The 12965-nt window shown below is 35.9% G+C and overlaps 1 pseudogene; it reads right to left on the bottom strand.

The window, feature by feature from the left end:
- Positions 1-1731: 1731 nt before the first annotated feature.
- Positions 1732-10937, bottom strand: LOC113351027 (annotated as a pseudogene).
- Positions 10938-12965: the final 2028 nt, after the last annotated feature.

The following is a 12965-nucleotide window of genomic DNA, read 5'->3' as shown; positions in this document are numbered from 1 at the left end:
TTTGTATTAATCTATTCAGTCCCTCAATGAATCTTGCAACTAACTGTTCTTCAGATTCTTTGAGTTGATTTCGTGCGACCAAATTATAAAAATCTGACACATATTCTTCAACAGTTCGTGCCCCCTGCTGAATGTTTTGTAATTTGATGAAAAGTTGTTGCATAAAGTCTCTAGGTAAGAACTTATCCCTGATCAAAGTTTTCATACGTTTCCAAGTACGTATTTTCGGTTTGTTAGCGTTTCTACGATCATCACAGATCTTATCCCACCAAGCTGCAGCTCCTCCTTTGAGTTTGTATGTCACAAGTTTAGCCTTAGAATCTTCAGGGACCTCCATGAATTCGAAAAAAGCTTCTACCTCAAAGAACCAATCAGTTAGTTCTTAAATACGAAAATTTCCAGAGAAGTTGGGAATATCAGCTTTTAGTTTATATTCTGGTAAAGAACTGTAAGGGTTGTGACCAGTTTTTAAACGTCGTTCTTCAATCCAATTCTTCTCTAGATCGTTCTCACGTTCATCTTCATCATCATTGTCAAGTGCAGGAGAAACTATCTTCTTCTTTGAATGACCTATGAAACCTTCATACGGTTTCTTAATGTTTAAAGTACGCAATACATCTTCAGGTACTTCATCATTCTGTAAAAACTGAAGTACATCTTCTTTACCCTAAACTGAAGTCTACAAGATCAGGCATATCCAAATCTTGATTTATATGTTTTGCAACCTTCAAAAGTTGATTCTGCATGCTTTCAAGCTTGGTATCTCTTAACCCTAATTTGTCCTCCATGGACTTCTCAAGAGCTTCAGTAATGTTTTGCCAAAATCTCGGTATGAGATTTGATGAGAGCTTCGATTGCTGCTAGAGTAACTGGTTGAGCAGTCATATTTTTTTTTTTTTTTTTGTATACGAAAAAGAACTAAAAAAGGACTGAAAGGTGTTGCAGAAGCGATGTAAAGGATCAAGTTATAGGAAGAAAACCTAAAACTAAGCGTTTGATACCAACTAATGTGGAACAAGGTAAAAGAAAGCAATACTAGATTGCTATAAGCAAGAAGAGAAGAGAATTCAAGCAAGAAGAGAAAGATAAGTTTTGTGTTTAATAATTTGATTGAGTAATAGATAGCTCTTACAAGACTTAATCTAGCATTTATATAGGCTTGAAGAATAACTAAACTAGGAAACAGAAAACTAAAAGGAAATCTACAAGAATCCTAAAAATAAGAAAGACTGAAACTAGGAAACCATGGAAGCCAAACCTCTAAGCGGAATCTTCTGGAATTGTAGTATGCCCTGCATCAGAAAACAAAGAGAGTTGAGATTTTATTTTGAATGGAAAATAAGTCTCCAATTTAAAGAGGAAATCACACTCTTTGGAGAAGACTCTTCATCTCTACACGCATCTTTCCAGAGTGAACAGGCGTGTCTCTTCCTTCAATACGTCCATTGGTGAAACGAGATTTCTGTTCAGTTTTTCTAACTGATAATACAAACCCATTGGCGAACCCCAGGAACAGCCAAAATGCCTGCAATATAAAGGTTTGTTGAAAATATCCAACAGTTTGCAGGCTCTTATTAAACAGCAAAATTGGTTTGGAGAACTAACACAGCAAAATGATACGAGGAAATCCAAATTGACATCACTACTTCTACCAAAGCTTTTGCTTCATCTTGAACACAGTCTAGAGCTGCTGTTCGGAGACTTCTAGCTCGATAGCTTAAACCTTTTTACTTAAAACATTTTAATAGCATCTTTCAATGCCTCTGTGAAGGTATCAACATCTTCTTTTGTGTTTTAGAAATATAGACTAGCACGTGCAGTTGAATTTACACCTAGATGGCGATGTAGAGGTTGAGTACAATGAGTACCTGATCTGATCATAACACCGTGCAGGCGGCCTAGGATAGTAGTAATATCTGTTGGGTTGACATCAACCGTGAATGCACAAAGAGCAGCTCGATGAACAGTTAGGGAAGGAGCAGGGCCATATATGTGGATATTGGAAATGGAACGTAAGCTTTCGTAGAGATAATCAGCCAACTATGTCTCATAACCATGGATTTTTTGCATGCCAATTCCTGATAAGTAATCCACTGCTGCTCCAAGACCTATGGCTTCCCCAGTTGCGGGGTTCCAGCCTCAAACCTGGAAGGAGGTTCTGCATAAGTGGAATGGTCCAGAAATACATTGGCAATCATTTCACCTCCGCTTAAGAAAGGAGGCATGTCCGAGAAGAGCTCGCTTTTTCCATACAATAATCTAATGCTTGTTGGCCCGCACGTCTTATGTGAAGATGCAACAACAAAATCAACATCAAGGCTGTGCACATCCACCACCTTTTGAGGAACACTTTGACAAGCGTTTACTAACACCTTTGCTCCGAAACTATGTGCCCATGCTGTGATATCCCCAACAATAAGAATAGATCCAAGAACGTTTGAGACGTGGTAGACTACCACAAGCCTCGTGTTTTTGGAAATAATTTCTCTCAATTGCAAAACATCTGGAACCTCTTCTTCCGTCAAACCAACAAATTTCAGAGTGGCACCAGTTTTTTGAGCAACAATTTGCCAAGGAACTATAGCGCTATGATGTTCCGCTACCGTAAGAATAATCTCATCTCCCGGTTTTAAATTTGCAAGTCCCCAAGAATAAGCCACTAGATTTATACCTTCGGAAAATGGGTAATTTGTCCAAATATTTTTAAAACATGGTTCTAATGGACGAGTAAAAATTAGTATGGGTGAAATAGATACCAAAAAAATAGCAAGGATGAAACTGGATTCATCCTAGCTTAAACTTAAAAAATAGCGAGGATGAAACTGGATGCATCCCGATGTAAATTAAAAATAAGAAAAAATATTTGAAAATGGGTAGGATGAAATTGTTTACATTCTGACTATTTTTACATTTTTGAACATTTAAACAGTATCAAAATCTAGATGTCTTTTTCACCCAGAAATTGTTGATTTTGGTCTTTTTAACCAATTTTGTGTTATACCTTGTGTTCACTACAAGAAAAACTGGATTAAGCAACCGGGCAATTTTGGTTGCAAAATCCCATATTAAGTCGCACTAACCCTTAGAGCGACTTAATTGGGTCTCGCTCTTGAGTTGCAAAAGGTGGGATCTATATAGGTCTAGAGCAGCTAGGCACTCGCTCTAAGAATGTTTCAACTACCATCAGCGATTAACAAATATGCTTGCTTTCAGTTTATTCCAATTATCCTAGAGTGAGTTGCTCTAAATTTATTTCAACCATCTTAGCGAATAATATGTTACATTGACAAAGGTTTAGAGCAACTTAAATGACCAATAATAAGTTTCTCAAGGGTATTGGATGTACAAGATTTTAGTCGGTGCAAACTTTCAGCTTGTCTGAAATTAGTTGCTATAACCTTTGAGTTTGTCAAAAATTAGTTGCTCATTACATAGAATGTTCCGGTTCATTTAAAGGCTTCCGACCAATTTTGACTCGGCGGAATAAAAAATGAAATCATAATTAAACAAAAAGCAAATACACAACAAACTAAATGCAAAATTAATTTAATTTAATATCATTAAATTCAATTTAAAACATCAATTGTTAATCAAGAAAAATTACAATCTCATTTTACAAAAATTAAATAAAAATACAATCTCATTTCTTTAAAAAAAAACAAATTACAAACTCTTCAACATACTTTAAGTTTGAAGGCTACATCAAGCTTCTTCTTACCAAATACTTAAAGCTTTGAAGGCCACATCATGCTTCTTCTGAAACTCACTCAGATTCATACTTTTGCGACCTGATACCATATTTTCTAGATCTGGTTTTGATGTCAAAGTTTAGGCTACAAAAGTAGAAGGATACCCAACAATCCTAGCTACTGCAGAATCAGCACCAACAATCCTCAGCTGCTCAGCACGCCATCATCTGCTCTTGTTGTGAGTCTCTTGATGCAACTTATTCAGCCATTCCACCTGTGCGAAGCTCTCACCAATTCAGTGCAATAACCTCAAACCAAAAGCCTACAACATACACAACCAACACCCATCATGTCATCCATTTCTTCATCACCAGAAGTACCATGAACAAAACATCAACAACAAATCTTCCCTTGCAATAGAAGACCCATTGAATTCCTTCTGCTGTGCTATTTGAGAAGCAATACTGTGATCAAGAAAATATAGAGCATCTACCATCACAGCTGGTATAATGGCATAAATGACATTTTATGCAGCCTGGCATAAATGACATTTTCAACAGAATTAAACTCAAATAAAAGCTGAATGCATGTGTTAGAGAGAAAACTAGCTGGATATTATCAGTACCTTCTCGCCAATAGCCTCACCCCCAGGATATTGAACTTATAATAAGAAGAAGTTAGATAAAGGAGCTTATACAACATTCAAAAACATAAACCTTTAAGTAAGTGTTGTACCAATTTGTTCCATTTTTTGATCATGATAATGATGCCCATATCCAGGGCTTGTTGTCGCATGAGAAATTAATCTTGTTGTATAGTGATTTATACCCAGAAAGTCTACCGAGTTCCTTAACAACTCTCTATCTTCATCTGAGAATTTTGGAAGCCGATCTCCAAGTTTCTCACGCATGGTCTTAGGATAGTCAAAATATATTGGATCCAAATACCACCCAAAATGAAAATCAAGACGCCTTGAAGCAGCAATTTTATCCTCCATCTTATCCGTCTACTATTCCTATTTCACCACCCTGCTGAGCCTACAAGAGATACAAAATTACGAACATGACAAATGGTGAAATTGATGGGAACTGTTAATAGGGACGACAGCAACAGTACATTGAGACTATTTAGTACTCTTATAAGCATATGTATTAAAGAATATAAATCCCGTGTCAGTTGAATGATGAGGTTGTTTTCACCATATTTTTTCGGCACTACAGAGCATCTAACTGCTATTGTAAACAAACCTTTTTTTTTTCTTATCATTTGCACATAAATCGTCCGTGTTTGTAGCTTACTATAAGAGAAAATGGAAGTCTATCCGTATATTAATTATCAAACTTGCCGTATATGAGAGAATGTTTTTCTTTTTTTTTTTTGTTTCAGTTTTCATAAGAGCCACACAAATAAAGAAATTTAAAATTTTAGACAATTATCAGGAAATGTAAAAGCATCAAAGCACAGATCGAAGAAATCACCTGAAACTTTTTCTTGTATATGGAAACAGGTGTTGCATGAGCCAGAAGTTGATAATGTGCAGTCAGATATGGTTCAGTAGAAGAATTTTCACTTCTTCCAGGAGCAAATATCCCGATATCATGTCCATTTACCGAAGTTTGAAGAGGTTCGTTTAATGTGATCCAATGTTTTACTCGGTCCCCGAAACTCGCAAAGCAAGTCTCAACATATATTGCAAAACATTTTCTGCATGATTCCCAAATAAAATATCGCATCCACTCATTAGTTCATAAGCTACACACAATGGGATATGCAAACCAGAAATAAGATTTTATTATCAAACTTACACAATTTTGTCGGATAACCATCCTCCCACTGACTCTTGAAGATGGTTCGGTAGATCCCAATGATATAATGTCAAGTATGGCTGCAAACCTGCAGAACAAACGATATTTAACTAAGCAGTTTAATCATCAATGGAAGGGACATCCAAGTAATAAACAAGGACCTTTATCAAGCAGAGCACTAATGAGATTGTTGTAGTAGGCAACTCCTTCCTCATTGACCTTTGTTCCCAAACCATCTGCGCTAACAGAAAGAGACCTAAATTTAGTTCCATAAAGAGTTGACGGTTGAAATAAATGAAGAAACAAAAGAGAGTGATATTCTTTTACTTCACAACTCTCACAAAACAACAGTAAGAAACATTTAAATTCGACAAGGTAGAAGATAAATTACCAGGGAAAATACGAGACCATGAAACAAAAAAGTGGTAAGCCGCAAATCCCATCTTGGACATAAGTTCCAACATCTTCCTATAGAAGGCAAACATGCTTCTTATTATTATCAAGCATATGATGAATTGTGATACTAGTACGATAAAATTACACAGAGCTTCTTAGCATCACAAAGATAATATATTACCGCTAAACTGGACAAGTACAAAACCATAAAGAAAATTCACTACCTTGTAGAGATGATAAAATCAAACACCACTATGTTAAAACAATGACAAAGAAAAAAAAAAGTAAAAACACAAAGTGAAATCCCAAACATTATACACAAATAATACTTACAATCCAAAAATTGTCAACACCACCAAGTACAGCAGCAGCAAGCTTTGATCTAAAAGGATTCTAGACTCTGTACTCAATCACTTTACTACCACCTTTCATTCAACCACCACCACGACCTCCTTCTTTGATGCCTCCTCTGCCTCTACCACCACCACGGCTTCAAATTTTTCAAATCAAACATTCCCATCTCTAATCTTTCCCCTAAAACCTCAATTTCAGTTTCAGTCACTTGATTCAATTACATCCAAGAACCCTAATATCTATATTGGGAAAGAACAGAAACCCTAGCTTCTCTAATCTTCATTAAAACTCACACATCAATCACTAATTCTTCCTCATCATACTGTGTTCACCAAACCCACTTTAATTTCTCAATTTCTAACTCCATTACGGATTCACCGAGGAAACCCTAGTTCTCGATTCATAACAGGACTCAATCCTATTCTTCATAATTAGCAGAAACACCAACTCCTGTTTCTTTTATACATCCTCACGATATAAATTTCTTCAATCCATACTTCAATATGACCTTTCGATTTTCAACTGAAGAAGAGCAGAAAAGAAGAACGAAAAAGAAGAAAGAAGAAGAGAGAATAAGGATAGAAAATGAGTTTCAAATAAGCAGGTGAAGAGGGGGAGAGGAGACGGCGATGACGAGTAAAATATGGGTTGAGTGAATTAGATTTTCCCAAGTAATGGCACCGGTCATCGATCTATGGAGGAGACGAAGAGCAGAGAAGATGAAGATAGAGCAAAACAGATAGAGTTCGAGTGATTGGGAGGGTTTGGTGGGTGAATGAAAGTGATGGACGGAGTTCGTTGGATCCAGCCATGCGGATTGAGAAAAGAATCTGACGGTTGAGATTTTATTTGTGATGCTCATACGGATTGAGACGCATTTGTGTTTCTTTTGTGTTAATACGAACTCATGTTTTCGGTTTAATTATCAACCTTTAACATGAAAAAAAATCCAAAAAAAATATAAATAAATTTAGAACATTGTTTTCGACATTCTGATATAAAAAAATCCAAAAAATGTATAAGAATGAATCGGGAAAATGAAAAATGAATTCGATAATTGGTGGGTTTCTTTGTGCTTTATCTTTGTGTTTTTGTGCTTTCTCTTTGTGCTTCGGGTTTGAATTTCGACTAGTCATGAAGTAATTTTTACAAGTCATATAGGTCATGAAGTAGCTTTACTTCACACTGGTAAACTCAGGTTATAAGATTACTAGAGATGGACCACGAAATTCATGATGGTTCAGACCTCAAACTTAGCTGGATACATCATCAAAATCGATAAATATGAAGCTCAATGTTGATTCGAACTCCAAATGTGGTATAACAACATACAAACTATGATCCAAGAACCTATGGGAGGGTTTCTGACTTCAAACTTAGCATGATACATCATCTAAATCGATAAATATGAAGTTTAGTGTTGATTCGAACTCCAAATGTGGTATAACAACATACAAACTATGAGGCAAGAACCTCCGGGAGGGTTTCTAAATTAAAACTTAGCATGATACATCATCGAAATCGATAAATATGAAGTTCAGTTTTGATTCAAACTTCATATGTGGTATAAAAACATACAAACTATGAGCCAAGAAGCTCTGGGAGGGTTCTGACTTCAAACTTATAATGATACATCATCTAAATCGATAAATATGAAGCTCATTATTCATTCGAACTTCAAATGTGTTATAACGGAATACAAACTGTGAACCTTGAAGCTTCGGCAAGGTTCTGGCATATTGTACGCATACGATCGTAACCTGGCCGTGAGTGGACTACTATAAGTCCATATACTTCGTACGAACGATGAATTCATCCATTTACATGTTAGATTCCTTCGGAATATACCCTGAAACATTAAACAAACCATGTTCTGGCATATTGTACGCATACGTTGGCTCCGAGATCGTAACCTTGTCGTGAGTGGACTACTATAAGTGCATCTACTTCGTACGAACGATGAATTCATCCATTTACAGATAAGATTCCTTCAGAATATATTTCCTGAGTTTAAACAAGACAAGCTTGAACTTGCAATTTTTCTTAGAAGTGTGTGTGAGAAATATAGCAAAAATGAACTATAGCCATGGTCAAGGTTTGCACAACAAGTATGCTTAACCTTAGGTACTTCATGTACTTTTGCCTTTGCACTTACACTTCTGAACTATGTCAGGTCAACCAGGTATGCATACCGAGTATGGGTACCTTTGGCAGTTGTGAAATCATATCCAAAAAGTGTGCATACCTGTGTGCGTACGTGTTCTTAAAAGTTCGCGAGGTCATATCAAAATAGGAATTATCGATATAATTTTAAATTTTCAAGGTTTCGGTAAAGCTCCGAGATCTATTTCATGTTGTAGGATAGTTTTTTGGTTTCTTTTGTTTGTTTGTTTTTTCTCATTTGGAACCAGTTAAAACATTAATAGCCAGAAAATGACCGAGCGGACTGGGATCGGTTTCAAACGCAACCGATCCATCAACAGTTCAGTGGTAGTTTTGAAATCGAAAACCGAGTGTATACGGTTTGGTCAATGGTTTTGCCTAAAAACCATACCGACATGCCATTGTTCACCCCTAATAGTAAACTAAGATAACAACCATGATCCGTATGACACTAATCTAACCAATAAGAAACTAAAATGAGATCATTATCGGTTTCAAATGCCTACTTCCAAAACTGACTTCTCTTTTGAACATGTGGTGGCCGCTTAAACTTGGTTGCTCAGAGAGAGGTTGTACCAACCGATTCATTTTTTAGTTGCTAGGAGTCGGTGCCTCAAAGTGAATAGCTACCTGAGCACTTTTCAAGCTGCTATAGATGACTTGAAAGAGTGATGTAGCGAGCAAACACATTCAGTCGTGGCTAGATATTAGATGACACAGGTTTGTAGCCGCCAAACTTTATGGCAGTTGCAACTTTGGATGCTTAAACCCTTAAAGTGACTAAAATTATGGGCTCTTGCTGGGATTTTGGTCGCTTAAGCCATGTTTTCTTGTAGTGGTTGCATTTCTGTTGAACACAATATTTGCAGATCGTGGTGCATTAATAAAATTGGAAACCTTTTTTCTCGCCAACTCATATTCATTCGTGGCCTTGACACTGAGAGAAGAGGTGAGGCCTCCATGCACATTGGCATTATAATTTAAATAATAATCATTTATAGCCTTCAAAACAACATATGGTTTTTGAGAAGTCGTTGCGTTATCCAGAAACACTAGTTTCTTTCCATTATCAGCCTCCTGATTAAAAATCGGGAAATCAGGTTTAGTAACATCCCCAAGTGAAGCTGCTGATAGAACTGGTTTGATCAAAGAACTAGTTGAAGAAAATATTTCAAATCCTTTGCGGATTGGTATAGAGGTAAAACTGGGGTTTGGTAGGGTTTTGAGAGAAGAAGGATGTCTCGGAAGTAGAGTTCCCACAGTAGAACGATAACATAAGACGGGTTCAAGCTCATCATCTTTTTCTTTGCCAAGATATTTAACATCTTTCGGGGTTATAACCAAAATGGCCACCAAAAACTAGGAGAGAGAAGCTCCGAAATTGTAGGAAGTTTTTGAAGTTTTTTGAAAAAATTTCCTTGGTTCTATGATTTCAATCTGTTAATTTTGTCTTGATCTTCGGATTACGATAATCTGTTTTAATGATTCAGGTTTTTTGATTTCTTGATCTTATATGTTTTTCTCCCATCTTCTAGATTGTTTAATACGTTTTTTATGAAGCTAAGACGCTTGTAGAAGGTTTTAGTCTTTTCTTTCTTGTTTTGTGAGTTGTTTAATTTTAATAGATTCATATCTATCAGTAGTTTGATGTGGTTCTAAATTTCGTATCGATAGGAATTTAACTCAATCCAACCATTTTGTTTATTTGTTGATAAAACAAAAACTCACATACTAGGCAAGCGAGCAACAAGCTGCGCCGCAAGACCTTTTTGAATTGCAAATTCATGTGGTTATAATATGTTTTTGCACGTTTCCCATAGTTGTGTATGTGTAGTTCCCAGTGGTGGTAATTAAGTCGTGTTTATCACTTGATATCAGATTGTTCAAGAGATTGCTACAGTAGTCTTGCTCATAAGAATAGTAGTGTCTTCCTGATTATCTTCATCATAGGTGTGAGTTAAAAGTCGTTTAACTTCACTGGTATTCAATCTGGTTCTTTGGTTCTTCGTGTAGCATTTTTACCCATAAAGAGAATTCTTCATCATGGTTTCCATTAAACTAAGCTCAATTAGATCAATTTCCATTTGGTTAACTCGGAGTATTCTGAGCTATAAATCGGTGACTGGTCATTTCCGTGATTATAGCTCCAATAGTGGGAAAGTTTCAACATTTTTCAAATTCAAAAATATTGTCAAATTGGTCAATCCGGAAAATCAGCAGTATAACAAATATCTATGGAAACAAGGAGATTTTTGTATTTCTAAAAGCTTTTATAATCCCATAAGGTATCCAGCTGACAGCACAAACCCTAAATCTTATAAAAGTTTGGTGAAGAAATCTTTTCTCTCAGAATCTCAGAGGCGCACTATGTCTTCCAAGGTAGTAGACAAGTTGAAAATCTCAATTCCAGGATGCAATCTGCAACTATTGGATCCACTTCACCAAGGCCTCTAAGAAGAATCATCGCATCTGCCCAAGTTTCAACTGATGCAGCTGATGAATATCTATTTTGTTTACTTGGAAAAGTCATGTTTAAGAAACCTCTGACCATGAGGATGTGAAGAAAAAAAATTAATGATCGCTGGAGAAGTTATAGGAGGTATGAAATCGTCACTAAAAGAACGAATCTCTTTCTTTTTCATTTCCAAATGGAAGACTCGAAATATGGTGTTATGGCCAAAACATGGGATATCTTCGGGCATCTGTTGGCTTTAATCCCTTATGATGCCAACATACCAATAAGAGAGCATATTTTTGATAAGCACATATGGTGTATCAAGCTAAGAAATTTGGGTAACATCATTCTGAATGAAAATCTGATTAAAGGATTATGCGAAGATATCTGAAAGAAAGTTGTTTTAGAAGGGAGAAGAAGGCAACCAAGAGGAAGTGCGAAAAGTACTGTGTATGTTGAAGTTAAGCTAAAGGAACCTTTGAGAAGAGGAGGTTGAGTGGATACACCAAATGGTCAGAGGAGATGGTTTATCTATCATTTTGAAATGCAACCATTTAAAATCTGTAAAGATTGCTGGGTGGTTGATCATGATGACAAGTCTTGTAGGAGATTGGCCATGGAACAAAAGGTGGAAGCAATGACAGATGAGGAGTATCAGGTATGGAGCCTAACAGAGAAAGGAAGGGATTTATTGGCAAAATACATTACAAGTACGGATGCTGATATGATGGAGGATGGTGTCGAACAAAGTGTAGGTTCCGTTAGTAATTCTACTCATAGCACATCTACAACTGTTTCCCAAATTGAATCGAATGATAATTTAGGGATTGAAGATGCTGAGCAGAGGAAAAACAGAAGAATTAGGGAAGAAGATTCAATTGGTAATTCTAATACTCATGAACTAATATCAACCATTACCCATAGTAACCCTATGTATCAAGTCGATGAAAATGTGGTGGTTATGATGGAATACCAGAGCAATTATGGTGAAGAGAATCCTAATGAAATTGATGGCTCAACATCTGATCTCGTTGGGGCAAATGCACAGAAAAGCTATGGGAAAACAACAAATCTTTCTCAGGTTTTTATCTTCAACCCTAATTTTTTCGTCAGTATAAAAAATAGTTTCTCTTATCGATTAGTGTTTAATAATTGGTGTGTGAATCTTAATTTGCTGGTTGGTTTTTTTTCCATCATAGTAGTTTCCAAACTGATATTATTTATAAATTAGTCAAATTTATCTTAATTTTTCAAGGCTATATTCATCATCTGTTTTATATTACTATTGAGTATCGTAACAACATGAAAGTACTGTCTTGGAATGTTCAAGGGTTTGGAAACAAATACAATAGATTTCATCTTAGTGATTTAGTGAATTCCAATGATTCTGATTTGATTTTTCTAGCGGAGACCAAGAATAATGACAGTAAAATGATTAGATTTACTTAAAATTTAGGTTACATGAACTATTATATTGTTAATCCTATAGGCTCAGCTGGTGGACTATTTCTTCTGTGGAAAGATGGAATTGTTTTAGACATTGTAGATGCAAATAACAATTTTATTGTCTGTCATATGAAGATTGATGCCAGGAGTGATAAATCTCTAGTCATCCTAATGTATGGTGCTTTACAAGATGATATTATCATAGAACAATGGGACTTTCTTTATAGGTTAGCAACTTCTTTTAGTTGTCCTTGGGTAATAGTTGGGGATCTCAACTTTATAACTCATAGAGATGATAAATTAGGAGGTAATGCCCCTAGTCAAGCTAATCTAGACTTTGTGAATGAGTATCTGAATAATCTGAAACTTAGTGATGTTCCCTTCAGAGGTAACCCCTATATTTGGTCCAACAAAAGAAGTACTCCTAATGTGATTCTTTAAAGATTGGATAGGGTTATATATAATGGTGACTGGTTGCAAAGTTTTCCAAATTGTGTTTTTTACCACCTAATTTCTTATGCAAGTGATCATTGTCCTATTTTGCTGGTTTGTGATAGAGAGTCAAATGATACTAGTATACCTTATAGATTTAACAAATGATGGTTAACTGATAATTCTTGTGCCGAACTCATTAAAAATAACTGGAAAACTCATGAT

Source organism: Papaver somniferum, chromosome 2, assembly GCF_003573695.1.
Source record: "Papaver somniferum cultivar HN1 chromosome 2, ASM357369v1, whole genome shotgun sequence".
Classification (NCBI taxonomy): domain Eukaryota; kingdom Viridiplantae; phylum Streptophyta; class Magnoliopsida; order Ranunculales; family Papaveraceae; genus Papaver; species Papaver somniferum.
Note: the sequence above shows the minus strand (reverse complement) of the source record. Positions and strands in the feature narration are given on the sequence as shown.